General features: G+C 46.4%; 1 protein-coding gene across 3 annotated transcripts in view; it reads left to right on the top strand.

Annotated features, from left to right (window-relative positions):
• The first annotated feature begins 1,338 nt into the window (after positions 1-1,338).
• LOC143982689 (serine/threonine-protein kinase 38) overlaps positions 1,339-21,640 on the top strand; it is an 84,919-nt gene continuing 64,617 nt past the window's right edge. For 2 of the 3 annotated variants that reach the window (XM_077481612.1, XM_077481613.1), the window contains exon 1: positions 1,340-1,534. The gene's annotated coding sequence lies outside the window, so the exon portion shown is untranslated. Of the gene's footprint in view, positions 1,535-21,640 lie in introns of all 3 variants that reach the window. The other variant, XM_077481615.1, reaches the window with a different exon arrangement.

Below are 21,640 nucleotides of genomic sequence, written 5' to 3' on the forward strand. Positions count from 1 at the left end.
GCGGAAAAGCAAACATCTGCCAATAGAGACCGAGCTGCCACCAACTCCCCCTTTGTGCTCCCCAGCCCCCAACAGGTCACAGACTGGCACCGGTCCACGGTCCCGGGACCCATGATGCAAGGCATGCATGTACAGTATACTGTGATCATTTCTAAATCACCTCCTCACACTATATTACCCTCCAATACACAGCACCCCGTCTCCCATATACCAGCACACGTATAGTACCCTCCAGTGCACAGAACCCCCACCTGTGCCATACACCAGCATACATACAGTACACTATAGTACCAACCCAACATACATCAGCACATATACAGGACACTATAGTACCCTCCAGCACACATACAGGACACTATAGTACCCTCCAGCACACATACAGGACACTATATTAGCTCCCATACACCAGGACACTATAGTACCCTCCAGCAAACATACAGGACACTATAGTACCCTCCAGCGCACATACAGGACACTATATTACCCGCCAGCACACATAAAGGACTCTATAATACACTTCAGCACACATACAGGACACTAGATTAGCCTCCCATACACCAGGACACTATAGTACCCTCCAGCACACATACAAGACACTACAGTACCCTCCAGCACACATACAGTACTCCATAGTACCCTCCAGCACACATACAGGACACTATATTACCCTCCAGCACATAGAGAACATTATAGTACCCTCCAGCACACATAAAAGATGCTATAGTACCCTCCAGCACACATACAAGACACTATACTACCCTCCAGCACGCATACAGGACTCTATAGTACCCTCCAGTGCACAGAACCCCCACCTGTGCCATACACCAGCATACATACAGTACACTATAGTACCAACCAATACATCAGCACATAAACAGGACACTATAGTACCCTCCAGCACACATATAGGACACTATATTATGCTCCAGCACATACGGGACACTATATTAGCCTCCCATACACCAGGACACTATAGTACCCTCCAGAAAACATACAGGACACTATATTACCCTCCAGCACACATACAGGACACTATAGTACCCTTCAGCAAACATACAGGACACTATAGTACCCTCCAGAAAACATACAGGACACTATATTACCCTGCAGCACACATACAAGACACTATAGTACCCTTCAGCAAACATACAGGACACTATAGTACCCTCCAGTACGCATACAGGACTCTTTAGTACTCTCTTATATACCAGCACACATACTGTACACTATCGGTCTCTCCAACATACAGCACCACCCCCGCCGTCATCATAGCACAGCACACCCATCAGTCAAGCACTGTAAAAACTCTTTTGTATACACCAGAAGCCACGCCCACTTTCCACTGTCACGTGATCGTGACCTCACGTCCCGTCCACCTCCAGACCCCTCTATTCTCTACCGTAAAGTAACTTCTGAGAGTCTCGGCCGGACTGTACGTTACGGGTTTAGCGCCCGGTGTTAACCGTCCGTTGGCTCCAGTTACAAGTGCCCTGGCGGAATCCTCCGAAGAGCGGGCTGACGACGAGGGGGGGAGGTGAGCTCAGATTAACAGCTTTTACATACATCTACCTAAACCTCTTCTCTTTCGTTGTCCCCCTATTTTTCGTTATAGTTTGTTCTGGACGCATGAGAATGGCGCATGGAGCAGTCCAAAGTTGTGGGGTGACAGGGGGGGTGTAGCATAGTGTATAGCTGGTTTTCTCTCCATTACAGGCCTTCTGGACTGACTTTGGTAATGGAAGAGTTGCTTGTGTGGATGTTGTGGAGGATCAGTGTTCTAATATGTAGCTTGTCTAGGTCAGAGTGAGTCAGGGAAGTGCTGGATGTATACTTGTGTACATAGAGCAGTAAAGAGGAACTTCAATGAGGAAAACAAAGGCAGTGTAACCCATGGGGTAAAATACAGACTATAAAATCCATTCATCATACAGACTAGGCTATCTTATATTCCTTAGGAGTTTCTGTTCTCTGCCTCACCGCCATTCTCAGTAAGGCTTCATGCATACGGATGTTTTTTGGGCATCCAACGTAAATTGTGGTCATCATTCCGCACCCGAGGGAGAGCGTTTCAACTTACAGACGTCTATACTAATTGCAGTACTTGGGTGTACTGCATGCTTGCGTAAACTTGCACACAGGTATAGATTCCTGCTTGCACCAGTCACGTCTGTGCCCCATTTACACAAGTACAGCGTATACCAGCATGCATTCCTTACTATGGGCTGACATAAACTGAAGCTGTCTCTCCCAGGTGCAGAAATGTGCCCTTAATTTCAATTGGATGCCCAAAAGTGTCCAGGTGTCTGAGGCCTAAGGGCAGCGTAGTCATCTTTTCGTTTCTAAATCTCTGTGCCACCTACCACAGTGATCAGCAATATCCCACGCATGTGTACCCAGCACATTAGCAGGAATTGTTTTCTGTACATGTTGCCATAGTCTTGACAATGTGTAAACGGCACGATTCCATACAGAGTACTGTTTGCGCATGCGCAGGATTGGCAGTGCATGGGCTCTTAGAGTTTCCTCAAGACTTGCAGTATCTCACAAAAGTGAGTACACCCTTCATATTTTATTCTGTCTTTTCATGTGACAACACTGAAGAAATGACACTTTGCTACAATGTAGAGTAGGGAGTGTACAGCTTGTATAACAGTGTAAATTTACTGTCCCTTCAAAAAAAAACTCAACACACAGCTATTAATGTCTAAACCGCTGGCAACAAAAGTGAGTACACCCCTAACTGAAAATGTCCAAATTGGGTCCAATTAGCCATTTTCCAACCCTGGGTGTCACGTGACACGTTAGTGTTACAAGGTCTCAGGTGTGAATGGAGAGCAGGTGTGTTAAATTTTGGTGCTATCGCTCTCACTCTCATACTGGTCACTGGAAGTTCAACATGGCACCTCATGGCAAAAAACTCTCTGAGGATCTGAGAAAAAGAATTGTGGCTCTACATAAAGATGGCCTAGGCCAGGGCTCGACAAACCCCAGGCGCCAGGTCGCCAATGCGACCAGAAATCGCGACCTGGCGCCTAAGCTGCCACCAGCCCACTCACCCAGACATGCAGCAGCATTAACACTGACTGCCGTCCTCCTCCCTCCTTCACACTCTGCAGCACCGCGTCTAGTGTGTGAAACTGACACGCAATGGAGAGAGGAGGATCTGTCAGCCTGATGTGGGGGTGGGACCCAGCAGCGATCAAACACCAGCCAATGGGATCTGGGCGGGCCGCTACGTGTATGTGGCCCGCCCCTTTTCTTAAGCAGCCCAATCGTTGGCTGCTGTTTGATCGCTGCCGGGTCCCGCCCACCCCGGCCGGGTCCCGCCCACCCCGACATCAGGCTGAAATCTGACATATCCACCTCTCTGTTACGTGTCAGTTTCACACCCCGGCAGAGTCCCGCCAGCTCCTCTGTTACATTTCAGTAACAGAGTGCTCCGTGTGAAGCCTGCCAGTTCCAATCAGTGCCACCTGCTAGTGCCACCTCCAATCAATACCACCTGCAACCACCAACCAGTGCCACCTGCCACCGCCAATCAGTGCCAGCGCCAACCAGTGCCACCTGCCACCGCCAATCAGTGCCACCTGCCACCGCCAATCAGTGCCACCTGCTAGTGCCAACCAGTGCCACCGCCAATCAATACCACCTGCCACGACCAACCAGTGCCACCTGCCACCGATCAGTGCCACCTACCAGTGCCACCTGCCACCGCCAATCAGTGCCACCTGCCACCACCAATCAGTGGCAGTGCCAACCAGTGGCACCTGCCAGTGCCACCACCAATCAGTGCCACCTGCCAGCGGCAACCAGTGCCATCTGCCACCGCTAATCAGTGCCACCTGCCACCACAAATCAGTGCCACCTGCTAGTGCCAACCAGTGCTACTGCCAATCAATACCACCTGCAACCACCACCCAGTGCCACCTACCAGTGCCACCTGCCAGTGCCGAGTGCCACTGCCAATCAGTGCCACCGCCAACCAGTGCCACCTGCCACCACCAACCAGTGCCACCGCCAATCAGTGCCACCTGCCACCGCCAATCAGTGCCACCTGCCACCGCCAATCAGTGCCAACCAGTGCCATGTGCCACCGCCAATCAGTGCCACCTGCCACCACAAATCAGTGCCACCTGCTAGTGCCAACCAGTGCCACCGCCAATCAATACCACCTGCAACCACCACCCAGTGCCACCTGCCAGTGCCACCGTCAGTCAGTGCCACCGTCAGTGCCGAGTGCCACCGCCAATCAGTGCCACGTGCCACCGCCAACCAGTGCCACCTGCCAGTGCCAACCAATGCCACCTGCCACCACCTACCAGTGCCACCTGCCACCACCTGCCACCACCTACCAGTGCCAGTGCCACCTGCCAACACCAACCAGTGCCACCGCCAATCAGTGCCACCTGCTAGTGCCAACCAGTGCCACCGCCAATCAATACCACCTGCCACGACCAACCAGTGACACCTGCCACCGATCAGTGCCACCTACCAGTGCCACCTGCAACCACCAACCAGTGCCACCTGCCACCGCCAATCAGTGCCAGCACCAACCAGTGCCACCTGCCACCGCCAACCAGTGCCACCTGCCACCGCCAACCAGTGCCACCTGCCACCGCCAATCAGTGCCACCTGCTAGTGCCAACCAGTGCCACCGCCAATCAATACCACCTGCCACGACCAACCAGTGCCACCTGCCACCGATCAGTGCCACCTACCAGTGCCACCTGCCACCGCCAATCAGTGCCACCTGCCACCGCCAATCAGTGGCAGTGCCAACCAGTGGCACCTGCCAGTGCCACCACCAATCAGTGGCACCTGCCAGCGGCAACCAGTGCCATCTGCCACCGCTAATCAGTGCCACCTGCCACCACAAATCAGTGCCACCTGCTAGTGCCAACCAGTGCCACTGCCAATCAATACCACCTGCCACCACCCAGTGCCAATCAGTGCCACCTGCCAGTGCCGAGTGCCACCGCCAATCAGTGCCACCTGCCAGTGCCACCTGCCAACGCCAATCAGTGCCACCTGCCACCACCAATCAGTGCCACCGCCAACCAGTGCCACCTGCCACCACCTACCAGTGCCACTGCCAATACCAATCAATACCACCTGCCACCACCAACCAGTGCCACCGCCAATCAGTGCCACCTGCCACCGCCAATCAGTGCCACCGCCAATCAGTGCCAACCAGTGCCATCTGCCAACGCCAATCAGTGCCACTGCCAATCAGTGCCACCTGCTAGTGCCAACCAGTGGCACCGCCAATCAATACCACCTGCAACCACCACCCAGTGCCACCTGCCACCACCCAGTGCCACCTGCCAGTGCCACCGTCAGTCAGTGCCGAGTGCCACCGCCAATCAGTGCCACCTGCCAGTGCCACCTGCCACCGCCAATCAGTGCCACCTGCCACCACCAACCAGTGCCACCTGCCAGTGCCAACCAATGCCACCTGCCAGTGCCACCTGCCAGTGCCACCTGCCAATCAATGCCATCTGCCAGTGACAACTAGTGCCATCGCCAACCAGGGCCACCTGCCATCGCCAACCAGGGCCACCTGCCATCGCCAACCAGGGCCACCTGCCATCGCCAACCAGGGCCACCTGCCATCGCCAACCAGGGCCACCTGCCAGTGCCTAACCAGTGCCACCTGCCAGTGCCTAACCAGTGCCACCTGCCAGTTCCTAACCAGTGCCACCTGCCAGTTCCAAACCAGTGCCACCTGCCGGTGCCATCTGGCAGTTCCACATGCCTTCCAGTGCCACCTGCCAGTGCCAGCCAGTTCCATCTGTTGCCAGCCTTACTCTTTCTGGTCAGCCCATACCCCTGATGTAACAGCGTTTCAATGGAGTTATTGACTGGGTGCTCCATTGTGAGTTAGGGATAGGGGGTGAAAAAGAGTGGCCTTACCCCGGGAGCTGGAAAAAAAAACTGGCTCCTAACTTTTTTAACTGGCTCCTAAATTCAAAGCAAATTTGTCAACCCCTGGCCTAGGCTATAGTCATCGTTAGGTGGTGGCTATTGAGGATGGAGACCTGAATGTGGGGTCAATAGCCCAGAGTGTCCAGCTTTGAGAAAGGATGGACAGTGCGGCGGCAGCCACATTTTACCTTGTGTGTGATCCGGCCCTGCCCACTGAACTGTTATTGGCGAAGTGATATTCCCCCTGAGGAAAGCGGCAGAACGGCTGCGGTGCTCAATTTCTCCTTGTATGGAGCCGGTGCGGCGACACCCCCTTCTCCCTCCAGAGTCTGTCACGCTGTGTTTATGCCTTAAGCAGCCAGCAGGAGAATGGAATAATGACCGTGGTGGCTGGCTGGGACAGAAGACAAGGTTAAAGGGGTCTCCCCCACACACAGTGGCTGAATTTGATAGGGCATTTATTTTTATTTTTTTCTACAGAGCCCGCAGAGCATTGCACCCAGTTGTATTTTCCCTGGGTGGGGAAATACAACCATGGTTTACATTGTACGTCCTTCTACACCATGTGCCCTATAAAAGGGGGTGGGCATTAAGGTGTGTATACATATATACAGAGTAAACACCTCAAAAATCTTGATATACCAGATGTGTGTGTCAGGTTGGTGAGTGTAATGGTCAGGGTATATCAGGTAAATGAGTGTAATGGTCCGTGCATGTCAGGTAGGTCAGTGCGTAACACCCCCCCACCCCTCCCCGGTGCCAGGCTTGGACTTCGGGCTGAAGCACCTGTTTTTTTTTTTTTTTGTTTTTTTTTTTGCCACCTAGCAACACCTCTGGCCTAGGCTATAAGAAGATTGCCATGACCCTTTAACCACTTCCCGACCAGCGCACGACGATGTACGTCGACAGAATGGCACGTGCAGGCATATTGGCGTACATGTACGTCCAATATTCGTTGCCGCCGTGCCATCGGGAGCGCGCCGCCGGCGGCGCGCTCTCGCGCTGGTCGGGACCCCCGTGAGTCCGGTCGCGGGACCCGCGGACTCGATCGCCGCGGGCATCCCCGCGATCGTCTCACGGAGCGGCCGAATGGAGGAAATGCTGTATAAACAACATTTTTCCATTCTGCCTAGCAACTAGTGACGCTGATCTCTGCTCCATGTGATTGGAGCAGAGATCAGTGTACACTAAATGAAAGCCCAACCCCCCCACAGTTAGTAACACACCCCTAGGGACACTTAACCCCTACACTGCCACCCACTGGTTAACCCTTTCACTGCCAGTGTCATTTACACAGGAATCGCTGCATTTATATAGCAGTGATTACTGTATAAATGACAATGGTCCCAAAAATGTGTCAGAAATGTCCGATGGGTCCCCCACAATGTCGCAGTCACAATAAAAATCGCAGATCGCCGCCATTACTAGTAAAAAAAAAAATAATAAAAAATTATTAATAAAAATGCTATAAAACTATCCCTATTTTGTAAACGCTATAACTTTTGCGCAAACCAATCAATAATCGCTTATTGCGATTTTTTTTTTTTACCAAAAATATGTAGAAGAATACGTATCGGCCTAAACTGAGGGAAAAAAATGTTTTTTTATATATTTTTGGGGGATATTTATTATTACAAAAAGTAAAAAATAATGCGTTTTTTTTCAAAATTATCGCTCTATTTTTGTTTATAGCGCAAAAAATAAAAACCGCAGGGGTGATCAAATACCACCAAAAGAAAGCTCTATTTGTGGGAAAAAAAGGACGTTAATTTTGTTTGGGAGCCACATCGCACGACCGCGCAATTGTCAGTTAAAGCGACGCAGTGCCGAATCGCAAAAAGTGGTCTGGTCTTTGACCAGCAAATTGGTCCGGTCTGAAAGTGGTTAACTGAACGGCAGCAGGGTGGCCAAGACCATACAGCGGTTTAACAGGACAGGGTCTACTCAGAACAGGCCTTGCCATGGTCGACCAAAGAAGTTGAGTGCACGTGCTCAGCATCATATCCAGAGGCTGTCTTTAGAGAAATAGACGTATTAGTGCTGCCAGCATTGCTGCAGAGGTTGAAGGGGTGGGGGGGGTCAGCCTGTCAGTGCTCAGATCATACGCTGTATACTGCATCAAATTGTCTGCATGGCTGTCATCCCAGAAGGAAGCCTCTTTTAAGGATGATGCACAAGAAAGCCCACAAACAGTAGACAGGAAGACCAAGGACATGGATTACTGGAACCATGTCCTGTGGTCTGATGAGACCAAGATAAACTTATTTTGTTCAGATGGTGTCAAGCATGTGTGGTGGCAACCAGGTGAGGACAAGTGTGTCTTGCCTACAGTCAAGCATGGTGGTGGGAGCGTCAGTCATGGTCTGGGGCTGCATGAGTGCTGCCGGCACTAAGGAGCTACAGTTCATTGAGGGAATCATGAATGCCAACATGTATTGTGACATACTGAAGCAGAGCATGATACCCTTCCTTCGTTGACTGGGCCGCAGGGCAGTATTCCAACATAACGACCCCAAACAGACCTCCAAGACGACCACTGCCCTGCTAAAGAAGCTGAGGGTAAAGGTGATGGACTGGCCAAGCATGTCTCCAGACCTAAACCCTATTGAGCATCTGTGGAGCATCCTCAGTTGGAAGGTGGAGGAGCGCAAGGTCTCTAACATCCCCCAGCTCCGTGATTTTGTCATGGAGGAGTAGAAGAGGAATCCGGTGGCAACCTGTAAAGCTCTGGTGAACTCCATGCCCAAGAGGGTTAAGGCAGTGCTGGAAAATAATGGTGGCCACACAAAATATTTACACTTTGGGGCAGATTTAGTCATTTTCACATAGGGCTATACTCCCTTTTGTTGCCAGTGGTTTAGACATTAATGGCTGTGTGTGAGTTATTTTGAGGGGACAGAAAATGTACTGTTATACAAGCTGTACACTCACTACCTTACATTGTAGCAGTGTCATTTCTTCAGTGTTGTCACATGAAAAGATAGAATAAAATATTTACAAAAACATGTGAGGGGTGTACTCACTTTTGTGAGATACTGTATATGATTTTTTTTTTTTTATCTGCGTAGCCCCCTTGCAGTGTGGGCTACACCATTCTGGCCTAGGGGAGAAATGCGGAAGCAGAGGGGGGCAGGCTTGGCGAGGGGGGGGGGGGGAAGATTTTAATAAAGCAAGCCCCCCTTACCCCAAAGTGAACCCACAGCTGTATGCAGCTCTGCGTGTTCAAAGTGTCACTAAAGGCAAAACTTTTTTTTTTTTGGGGGATATAGTGGAGAGGAATTAGAACACTGGTGAGTTTTTATTGCTATCTGTGTTCCTGGTCGGGAGATTCACCCTCCTGTTTACTGTTCTCATCGAAAGTAAAAGAAAATCCCAAATTGTGGGTTGTCCTCAGAATAGGAGTAGAGGGGAAATCTTTCAATGGTGACCCTCCAGGATTTCCTAAAGCTCCATACACACTATCACATTTTCTGCTGAGTTTTTCCTTCAGATTTACCAAAACCCTATACTGTGCTTTCTCGATGGACTCGCCACCTCCTGGGACCTGTACTGGGTTTCAGGAGTAGAGATGGGCTCGGGAGTGTTCGAAATCACACATGCCCAATTCTGCCAGGAAGCCTACACTGCACACGGCTAATCACGGGCAGTGAGACATTTCCCGGTTCGCAGCTGCACAGATCGGGAAATGTCTCACTGCCTGTGATTAGCCGTGTGCATTGTCGGCTTCAGTGTTTGACAGGTGGGATTCGAACACGCCCGAGCCCATCTATCTACTCAGAAGGTTGTGGTCTAGGCGATCCAAGTGGAAGTGTAGCTGGTACCTGTCAGAAATAGCTACCTGCTCCAAGGGACAAATTAAACCTCCAATAGTGTTGGAGGAGTGGGGGGGAGGAGAAAAAGCAAAGCTTCCCTTCTAAGGTGAAATCACAATTCAACATATTCCTGGCTCCAGGTGGCTTCCTTCATCCATTGGACCTATCCATCACTGCTGCTCTCTAAGGTACTCTCATCCACGATTGCATGCTTACCTCCTCCACTTACAGTATCTTGAACTTGATAACACCAAGGGACCGCTTACACTTGGACCACCAGAGTAAGGAGGACTCTCCGAAGCTGTCCAGATTTGTTCATACCTTGCCTGGCTTCTTCAAGTTGAGTGGCATTGTGATGCCCCCATTGCTAAAGCCAAGGCAACAAACATGACACCAGATCTTTAAATGCTGAGATGGACTACATTGCTAGGCTGGGGGAACGAGGATAAAATAGCCTGCCATGGATGTCAAATGCTTTTAAAATGGTGGCTTGGGCTTTGGGGAAGGGGTAACAAACCAAGGGGATTGAGTAAAAACAAGCCTAAGTGGGTGTAGGTAAGTGATTTCACATTATACTGAAGGTACATTAGATAGTACTGGCAGTTTATTGGGCAGCGAAGCAGCTTTAATTGGGGGGGGGGGGTATTAACCACTTGCTTACTGGGCACTTAAACACCCTTCCTGTCCAGACCAATTTTCAGCTTTCGGTGCTCTCACACTTTGAATGACAATTACTCAGTCATGCAACACTGTACCCAAATGAATTTTTTGTCCTTTTTTTTTTCCCACAAATAGAGCTTTCTTTTGGTGGTATTTGATCACCTCTCAGGTTTTTATTTTTTGCGCTATAAATGAAAAAAGACCGAAAATTTTGAAAAAAAACGCATATTTCTTTGTTTCTGTGACAGAATTATGCAAATTATTAATTTTTCTTCATAAATTTTGGCCACAATTTATACTGCTACATATCTTTGGTAAAAATAACCCAAATTAGTGGATATTATTTGGTCTTTGTGAAAGTTAGAGAGTCTACAAGCTGTGGTGCGAATCGCACAAAATTGATCACATCTGATGTACTGGTGGCCTATCTCGCTTCTTGTGACCCGAACAAGTCAGGAAAGTACAAATACCCCCCAAATGACCCCTTTTTGGAAAGTAGACATTCCAAGGTATTTAGTAAGATGCATGGTGAGCTTTTTGATGTCATTTTTTTCCCACAATTCTTTGCAAAATTAAGATTTTTCATTTTTTTTTTCTCCACAAAATTGTCATTGTAATAGGTTATTTCTCTCACATGGCATGTGTATACCACAAATGACACCCCCAAAAAAATTCTGCTACTCCTCCTGAGTATTACAATACCACATGTGTGGGACTTTTTCACAGCCTGGCCACATAGAGAGGCCCAACATGCAGGTAGCGCCATCATGTGTTCTAGGAACATAAATTACACATCTAACTTGTTGACTATTTATTACGCTTTTGAAGCACCAGGACAATGACACGGGGCACTGATGACACGGGGCACTGATGACACGGGGCACTGATGACACGGGGCACTGATGACACGGGGCACTGATGACACGTGGCACTAATATGTGGCACTGATGACAGATGGCACTAATATGTGGCACTGATGACAGATGGCACTAATATGTGGCACTGATGACAGATGGCACTAATATGTGGCACTGATGACAGATGGCACTAATATGTGGCACTGATGACAGATGGCACTAATATGTGGCACTGATGACAGATGGCACTAATATGTGGCACTGATGACGCGTGACACTGATGACAGATGGCACTGATAAGTGGCATTCATGACACGTGACACTGACAACAGATGGCACGTGACACTGACAGGTGGCACTGATGACAAATGGCAGATACGTGGCACTGATGACAGATGGCACTAATACGTGGCACTGATGACAGATGGCACTATGTGGCACTGATGACAGACGGCACTTATACGTGGCACTGGGGGCGGATGGCACTGCTGGGGGCGGATGGCACTGCTGGGGGAGGATGGCACTGCTGGGGGAGGATGGCACTTTTTACTTTACTTTTTTTTACTTTTTTTTTTTTCTTCAGCTCAAGGCAGAACGGCTGCCGCTGCAGCCATTCATCTCTCCCCTCTCACTCTGTCTGTGTGAGGAGGGAGAGCGGCGCTGAGAGATGATCTCATATGTTTACATATGAGATCATCTCCCATTGGATACGCCGATCACGCTGTAAACGGCCGCTGTGATTGGCCGTTTACAGCGATCTGTGTTTGCCTGTCCCCGGGGGACACGGCGAACACAGAACTTCCGCGATGCGCGCCCGCGGCGGCGCGCATTGCGGAAGTAAACATTAGGACGTCCAGGGACGGCCTCCCGGACGAACGCGCCTGCTCTACAGCCGTCATTTGGCTATAGGGCGAGCGCGAGGTGGTTAAAGAGGAACTGCAGTCTGCTCACATATTTGTAATAAAAACATCTTTTGTCATTCTGAAGCTTCCCTCCAACCACTTTGCATATTCTTTTATATAAACTGTGATTCTGTACTTGCCAAATATGCTGCAGAAATCTCCCTCCACTGAGTCTGTCTGCATCTATTTTAACAGTGGGCAGCTGAAGGTGCTGCCTGTTCACTTCCTGGATTCACACACAGGCACGCTTCCAGCTCTGAAGCTTTCATTGGTCCTCTTATGGCTCACCCCCCCTTCCTGGTAAACTCTCACCAGAGAAAGAGAGCTGTGCATGATGTCATAAGCCTAGGCTTTATACTAGACAAGAAACAGAAAGTGGGCTGTATAAGTGTATAGTAAAAAAAAATTTTTGCCAGTAAAGTTAAAACAACAAGGGCAGAAGATTTAATAGATGAAAAGTTTAAAAAAAAATGACTGAAGGACCGCTTTAACAATTGCTGTTCAAAATTTTGTTCTGGTTTGAATTGTTGTCCTGTGGGAGATCTCCTTTCCGATTTTATTGTGAAAGGCCTTGCCAAAAAGGAAATGTGTTTGTAAATAAGCTAACAAGGGAATGTTGCTACACTGGGTACCTGAGTGACTTGTTACTTCCAAGGTCCAACTCAGACACAGGTTTTTTTTCTTTTTACATTGTTTAGTGAGAGAGTTGTAATATGTGAGTATTGCTTTTTGTGTCCCCACCAGGAAGATGTTCCCTTACTTCCTGTGCTGCGACACCATTACAAGAAATGGGGATTTGCTGACGTCTACTAGACAGGAAGATGCAGACGGGCAAAACAAATCCGATACTCTAGTTTAAAGTTATATCTACATAGATGATTAGGGGCATACAGTAGATTTCTTTGCCAAGTCACAGCTGGAAAGTCTGTACAAAGCAATGACAGGCTGACAAGAGCCGCAGCTGTTCGCATGTATCTTCACACCTGGAAATTACCTGCAGTTAGGGACAAGTGTCTGATCCTGGACCTAATCTTTTTGTTTCCAGGGTTTCTTATCCCATCCCTAACCACGGGTAACTGGGAGGTGTGCATCCTTTTTGGTTTAAGGTCTCAAAGCCTTTAGCTTTTTGGATCAAAAGTACAAGAGGGTCAGTAGCCTGCTGCGCCTCTGACGGACAGACCTGCGAGTTGGCTAGTGATAATAACTTTTGTTGGAGATTCATAGATTACACATTAGATACAGATTGGTCATATCTTTACAGCTGGGATTGATAAATTTGCTTTGAATCTAGGGGCCAGCTAAAAAAATTTAGAAGGCTTTTTTTTTGTCTAACAGGACTTTATTTTCGGCAACTGAGATGGCAGATCTTGAATTTGTGCATGAAGGGGACTGGAGCTGGGCATGCTGCTGAGTGGGACAGCTTACTCACTGGGTGATTTCAGGGTATGCATGTCCCTTTTGGCGCTCTTGGGGTGTGGGAGTTTGACACTTGAGGTTGTTTGGGCTGAGGTTTTTTATGTGTCGTCTAGGCTGGACTCTGCTCTGCTTCCCTGCTTGTCCCCGGTGCCATGCGCCGGGACCGGTGGGGTGAAGGAAGGGTGGACCATGGTGCGCACAGATTTTCTGCTGCTGAGGGAGAGGGGAGTGTGGGGGAGCCTTTCTGGGGGGCAGAGGTTAGATAGATAGAAAATAGATAGGAAAGTATATCATTTATTTTGTTTTGAACCTTTTTTTTAATTTTAATTTCTTCAGTTTCCTTGTTTCCAGACCTAGGCCAATGATGCTATACATCTCAGGAGTCTTCAGGAGGGGCTTTCCCAGTGTTACTAAACCCAGGACCCTGCATTCACTATATCGGACCGTACACGGAACATGGAAATGCAATAGTTTTAGTAAATATAAACTGCTGAATACCCTTTTTCATCAGCAGTTAAAGCAGTCTTGTGACTTCTGTCAGTGTCTGGTTAAAGCTTGTAGGAGGAGATTTATTTCTCCTTTGAATTGTCCTATAAGGCTGCAGGACCCCTGAACTTCTGTGTGGACAGTGCTGATTGACCCTGTGCTGATAACATGCACCCTCCCAAGAAAAAACTCTAGCAATAAACACCAAACTGAGCATGTGCAGCTTGTCCCCTAACCTCTGTTCTTTTAGGAGATTATTTGGGGACAGTGGGAGAAGGGAAGGATCAGAGAACACTGGGACAAGCAGCATTTTTACACAATGCAGAGGATTAACCCCTTAGGTTCCACTGTGACCTATATGATTTATTGCATATACAGACTGATTTTACTGTTGTGGGTTTAGTAACACTTTAAGCCCAACCTCCTGCCTGCATGCCTGAGCCAAGGGCAAATGGATTGCAGAAAGTAAATTCTACATGAAACCTCTGCCCTTACTCAAGATGGCCACAGACAGAAATGCTTGGGGATGTTTTTCAAAGTAATTTCTCAGCAAAATAAATCCTGGAGACATGGATGGTTGGGGAAGTTTACTCTGAATATTGAAATTGAATGAAACCATGTTTTTGGTTTGTGGTGCTCAAATGCAGTGAATTTACGCTTTAAGTTTATGGCTAAATATCGTTTTGGGCCAGGTGACCTATGAGACAGAGGAAGCAGGAGGGGGGCCGAACTTCTCTGTGCCATCTCTGTTTTGGGACCTGTCAACCCCCCCAAAAGGTGCCAAATGTGGCCGGGTGGGGGTTAGGGTGGAGGCGGCGAATATGCAGATGTTCTGCTTTTGGGTGGAACTCCGCATTAAATGTCATTTGTCATCAGGTCAGCACACTACCCTTTGGAGCTGTATCAGGCCCTAGATTCTTCAGAGACTGTGGTGGACGCAACTTACTGCCTTAAAGTGGTTGTAAACCCTTTCAAACCACTTTGACCTACAGGTAAGCCATAATCTAGGCAAGAAATATCTCCTTAACCTACACGGTTAAGGAGATATTTTACAAAAATAGGGCACCGCTGTCTATGGTGCATTTGTGCCATAGACAACGGCACAGGCGCACTGGGTGCGCCGCAAGTAAAGGCAAATATGCCGTCACTTACGGCTCCCGCCTGCATGTGCCGGAGTGACGTCACCGCTGCTCCAGCCACTCACATCGCCGGAGCAGCAATACTCAGAAGGAAGATGGGATACTTCATGCTACAGGGGACAGCGGTGACATCGCTGGCTCCTGTGTCAGGTAAGTGACACATAATGGGGTTCTATGCGATGCATAGTAGTCCATTATGCTTTACCTTTGCAGGGAAACAAAGAGGAAGTAAACCCATCAGGGTTTACTTCCTCTTAAAAAGTCAAGCTTATGTTGTGGAACAATATTTCTGGAAATGCTGGCGAGGAGATCAGATATCATTCTCAAATATCAGGGAATTAAATGTAGTTCGGGAAGAACTACAGACAGCACATGTCCACAGAAGACACTTTTCAATGTTTTTGGATGAGCTGTGAATTAAATCAACAGTTTGGAAGGTACATGAGGCCCAATGCTTCCAGTGCTAGGACACCAGAAGCTCCTTGACCTTTTATGAAACAAAGGCTATATCATATTGCAATGACCTTTTACTGCACTAGAAGCCTTGGGCAAAACAAAGCTCTTTAGGAAGAGGAGTCTTTTAGAGAGAATACCTCATTCGGAATTTCCAGATTTGCTATAACAGAAATATGTTGAAGACTTTTTAGGTCATAAACCATTCATGCATCTCTTTATAGTTTCCATCGGGTTATCGGGAATAAAGTGAAGGGAGACCGAGGGAGGAAGTTTTGAGGCCTTTGACCTCTCCTGATGTTCTGTCCCATAATTAGGTGGGAGGACACAGTTTCACTGAGCTGCTGTCCTGAAGGATAAGCTCATCTTTCTAGCAATCATTAACAAGTGTAGTAGAAATGTTGCTAACATTTACTTAACAGTTTAAGAATTCTTTGGAATGTTTTCTTATTGTTATCACTAATTTAGGGATACTTAGATGTGCAAACTTATTTTTTTTTTTTTTCTCCAGGCCCTTTACAAATACTTATCTGATGTACCTACAGTGCAATGAGAAGTGCATAAATTGTATTCCTTGTACATTAGAGCGTCTCCAAAGTAGCACAGTTTCCAGTGTGACTTTGGAGTGCAACTTTGCGTCTCTTGGTATGGCTTTGATCTGACTTTGCATTCTCTGGGCCAAAGTCGCATCAAAAGTCAGGCCAAAGTCATGCAGGAACCTTTTCTGAAGTCACAGCAACTTCTGTAGTGCCAGTAGGAACGGCTCTCAAAGTAAAAAAAAAAAATATTTTATATATCCTGCAACTTGGGGTCTCATAAGTCGGATCCCAAGTCGCACAAGTGTGAAAGGACCCTTTGACACCTCAAGAAACAGATTATTGCACGAAAGTGATTGTAAAGCTTTGTTTTTAAATTTAAAATAACAAAAATATCAGTTGCCCGATCTGTGCAATGGTTCTGCTCAGAGCAGCTCTGGTTCTCCTCTTCTTTGGTCCCCTGCTGGTCCTCCTGTCTCCATCCTTCACCTGGCTCCATCGAATGCATTAGGTAAAAACCCTTTAGGCTTTAGAAACACTTTAAGAAAAATGTGTATAGTTTAAATGCCATGTTTTTAGGCTAGCCATACATGCTTGAATTTGTCCCCAGCAATCAATATATTCCCCCATCCACTTTAAACTGTGGATGGGATGTATCTACACTGCTGGCTATTGTATATAGACAGCTGCAACACCCGTGTCTGTCTGAGTACCCTGATCAGTGACTGCATCTTATACACCTGACAATTTTCCACCTGGCTCCTTTGATTTTTCCAAACCATTCCTGTCCCAAATTATGGCTGCTTCATCGGGATTTCAAGCTGTGTATGGGCAGATTTTTGTAGTCGTGCTTTATTTTTATTTTTCTTGGTTTGTATTAAAGCGGAACTTCAGTAACTTTTTCATCTTTCCATCTATTAAATCCTTTGCTCGATCTGAATGTCACAGTTCCGTTAAAAATAAATAAATAAAAATTGGTAATAAAAATGCCATAAATTAGTTATTGGTTAGGAGCTGCAACATTCGTGCTTAACCAATCAATATATGCTTATTGCGATATTTTTGGTTAAAAGAAAAAATATAGAATACATATTGGCCTAAACTCAGGAAGAAAAAAAATGTTTGGGGGGATATATTTATTATAGCAAAAAGTAAACAATATTGCTTTTTTTTTGTTTTTTTGTTTTATAGCATAAAAAATAAAAACCGCAGAGGTGATCATATACCACCAAAAGAAAGCGCTATTTGTGGGGGAAAAGGACGTTAATTTTGGTTGGGTAATGCGTCGCACGACTATGCAGTTGTCAGTTAAAGCGGCGCAAAAAATGGCCTGGTCGTTAAGGGGGTAAATCTTTCCGAGGCTTAAGTGGTTAAGATACAGATGTATATCATTTTTTTTCTCTTTGCCTCCTGAAATATATACGTTTATACACTCTCAGTATATGTTGACAACATGATATATTTATTGGATTGTCTGTCAAGTTTCACATTCATTTTTCCGTACTGCAGTCAGTCCTTGCCTTTTTATTTTCTGCGTATAGTGATAACAATGTACAGAACCTAATACAGAGATCATAGTTTAGGTAAAAGATAAGATCACAGGTCTATAGTACATGTGCACTTGTTTTAACCCTTTTACTGTTGCTGCCGTAACCAATAATCACAATCTACTGTGGTGACTGGTGTGCACTTTGAAGGGAGTGGATTTGGGGCATCATAAATGATATGCATCTCACTTTTATTTTTTTAAATTTTGTTCATCCTTTCTTTATTTACTGCAGCGGGTTGAAATGCATTGTACTGTACATTGAAGTAAGTACTACCTTGCCCTATGTTTTTTTTTTTTTTTTTTCAGCATGAAGTGCAATAGTGTGGTGGACTGACAGATAGGACTCCGTGCAGATTGCCTTGTCTGTCTTTTGAGACTGTGTTGGACAAGGATGCCCAACTCGTATAGTGTGAACAGGCCCAAAATGTTACAGCTCAGTGTATAGTATATAAACAGACTTGCAGCTGCATGACCCTCTGTCCTCTCTGCTTCATGGTATAGGCATGAATACTTGAGTACAAGTATTATGTTTGTACCTAAAAGCTGGACTTTAAGACCTCTTTAGTTGGATTATGTCTGCACATCCAAATATCCTCTGATGTCTCTTGCAGCTTATTAAAGGCAGGTCATTTTACGTTTTATTAGCTGCTATTATTTCTTCAAGCAGGCTTTGTCATTGGGTTTTTTAGGCTGACTTTTGCCAATTACACTTACACATAAAAAGTATGTTTGAAAATATGTAGATCTAAAGCTTCTCAATATAGATATTTATATCTCCTTACCTGAACTCCATAAATGTAGTCACTCAAGTATACATTTTACAGTGGCCCTGGGTGTCATTAGTGAGAAATATACTGAAATCCACTCTTTGACCAGATCACTCTTTAGTGGCTAAAGAGATGCAGTTCTATTTTTAATCTGTGATTACATTTTAGTGCAGGCATGCTGTGTTTCTCCCAGATGCGATGAAGACTCCCATACCACTAGCAGTAGTATATTATCAATGTCTCTAGATGCCTACACATCAGCCTTCCTTTCCATTTTACCATCATTGAAGCACAGAAGAGGGGTGGCAGAAAAAAGATCAAGTGATCCTTCTAACCTGCCTTTGTCTGAGCAGAGATACAGATTTGTTTCAATCATGTTCGAATCCACTTACTTTTGACAGACTCACTACCTCTGTTGGAAGTCTGTTCCAAGCAACAACTTGGAATCCTTATGGATAGAGCTCCAAAGGGATGTAGCTAAGGGGAAAATAATACTGGGAAGTATGCTATATGCCTTATAATGTGAGGGAGAGGAGGGGGGAGACTGACCTCCTATCACAATTTGGATTAGCAAGGATGGGAAGTGTCGTCATAATGGGGGATTTTAATTATCCAAACAGACTGGGTGAAGGGAACCACACATTCATCTAAGGCTTGCCAGTTCCTAAATGTCTTGCAGGACAATTTCACGGGTCAGATGGTAGACGCACCAACTAGAAATAAAGCGTTACTAGATCTACTGATCACCAATGTGAAACTCTGGGGCAATTTAGGAAACAGCGATCACAGGTCAATTGGCTTCAGTTTAAATCGCACAAATAGGAAATATAAGGGAAATACAAAGACACTGAATTTCAAAAGAGCCACCTTCCCTAAACTACGAACCTTTCTAGAAACGATAAATTGGGATAAAATCTTAAGAATTAAGAACATGGAGGAGAGATGGGTTTGCTTTAATAGCATATTAAATAAGGGCATTAGCCAGTGCATCTCATTGGGTAATAAATTTAAACTAGCAAAGTCCCGGATTGCTAAACTCCAATGTAAAAATGCATATAAAAGCAAAGGAGAAGGCCTTCAAAAAATACAGGGTTGAGGAATCATCATCAGCATTCAAACTTTACAAAGAATGCAACCAGAAATATAAGGGTGCGATTAGGGCAGCTAAGATGAAACATGAAAGACACATAGCGGAGGAGAGAAAAAAAAATCCCAAGAAATTCTTTAAGTATGTAAAGGGGAGGATGGACCATATTGGCCCCATAAAGAATGAGGAAGGACATCTGGTTACAAAGGATGGGGAGATGGTGAAGGTATTGAATGTATTCTTCTCAAGCTTCACAAGGGAATCTAGGAGCTTTAGTAACCAAAACTGCAGTGTCAATAGTATGCAAGCTCTTGGAGGGGATGATGAGGAACTATACACAAGATTTTAGTAATGAAAATTTCATCATTCTCAGTAATCTGCATGGATTCATGAAGAATCATTCTTGCCAAACTAATCTATTAACATTCTATGAGGAGGTGAGTTGCCGTCTAGACAAAGGAAGGTCCTGTAGATGTGTATCTGGATTTTGCAAAATAGTTTGACACAGATCCCCATAAACGTTTACTGTACAAAATTAGGTCTGTTGGCATGGACCATAGGGTAATGAGTACATGGATTGAAAACTGGCTACAAGGGTGAGGTGAGTTCAGAGAGTGGTGATAAATTGGGAGTACTTGGTATGGTCAGGGTGGGAATTGGGGTCCCACAGGGTTCTGTGCTGGGACTAATCCTATTTAATTCATAAATGACCTGGAGGATGGAGTAAACCATTCAATCTCTGTATTTGCGGATGATCCTAAGCAGGGCAATAACGTCTCCACAGAATGTGGGAACCTTGCAAGAAGATCTAAACAAATTAATGGGGTGGATTACATAGCAAATGAGGTTTAATGTAAAATAATGCATTTGGGTAGCAAAAATCTGAATGCAGTCTATACACTATGCAGTGATGCCGAACCTTGGCACCCCAGATGTTTTTTGTTTTTTTTTCAAATATAAGTTTTATTAAACACCAAGGGAAGGTCCCGACATTACAATAAATCAAAAGGTACAAATCATGTGTGTATACCATGTTCAGCATAACAAGTTTGCATGCACTACCACATAGTCATACATCGACCAACTAACATCGAATAAACCGGTAACGCATAAGGCTATGTAGTACCCTTTTCACCATTGTGGCTGGTGTTTTCCACTTTTTCTCCGTGAAACAAGGATGAAGAAGAAAAGGGGGAGGGAGGAGAGACGTGAAAAGAGTAGACATTGAAGCGGAGGGGGGCAAAGGGAGTGGTGGAGGGGAGAAAGGGGGGGGGGGGAGCTCACCTGGAGCGAAAGCTATCGTGGGCGGACGACACAAATTTCAGTGTCATAGTTGGTAAATGGCCGTTTATGACCCTAGAAGGGATTTTCCCTCATCTGAGTATACAAAAATATTCCAAATGGCCCAGGTAGCAGCATAATTTTCACTTTTGTGTTGCGCAGTGAGGACCAGGTCCTCTAGTTTCCTGATTTCCTCCACCTTGCGCATCCAGTCCGACACTGTTGGCATGCATTGTTGTTTCCAGTAGAGCGGAATGCATGCCTTCCCTGCACTTAGTAGGTGGTGGAGCAACAATTTATTTGTAGTGTTTTTTTACCTGCAAAGGAAAAGGCATAATGAGCTCCATTATGAAATACTTACCTTAGAACGAGGCTTCGACATCTGTCCGGATCCATCCTGCGGGAGCTAACATGTTCCCTCGGCGCGTCTTCCGGTTATCGTGGCTATAGCGCTGTGAGTGGCCAGAGCCGTGATATTGTCACTCCCGCGCATGCGAGCGGGAGATTTCTTTCTGGCAGGGTCCAGCGTCTGCCGGACTTTCAGCCGAGAATCCCCTGTGCGCATGCACCGCTGCAGTCAGTGGCGCATTGTGAGAGGAATATTTTTTTTTTATTACCTACAGGTAAGCCTTATTATAGGCTCACTTGTAGGTAAAAGTTCAAAAAATTACTATACAACCACTTTAAGGGGAATCTGCGACAGGTGAAGGAGGAAAAAGCCAGCGTCATTTGGTATTGCATATTCCGTAAATGTCTGAGTGATGTGCCTG

Source organism: Lithobates pipiens, unplaced genomic scaffold (assembly GCF_037356315.1).
Source record: "Lithobates pipiens isolate NorthernLeopardFrog02 unplaced genomic scaffold, aLitPip1_a1.2 Scaffold_16, whole genome shotgun sequence".
Taxonomy (NCBI): domain Eukaryota; kingdom Metazoa; phylum Chordata; class Amphibia; order Anura; family Ranidae; genus Lithobates; species Lithobates pipiens.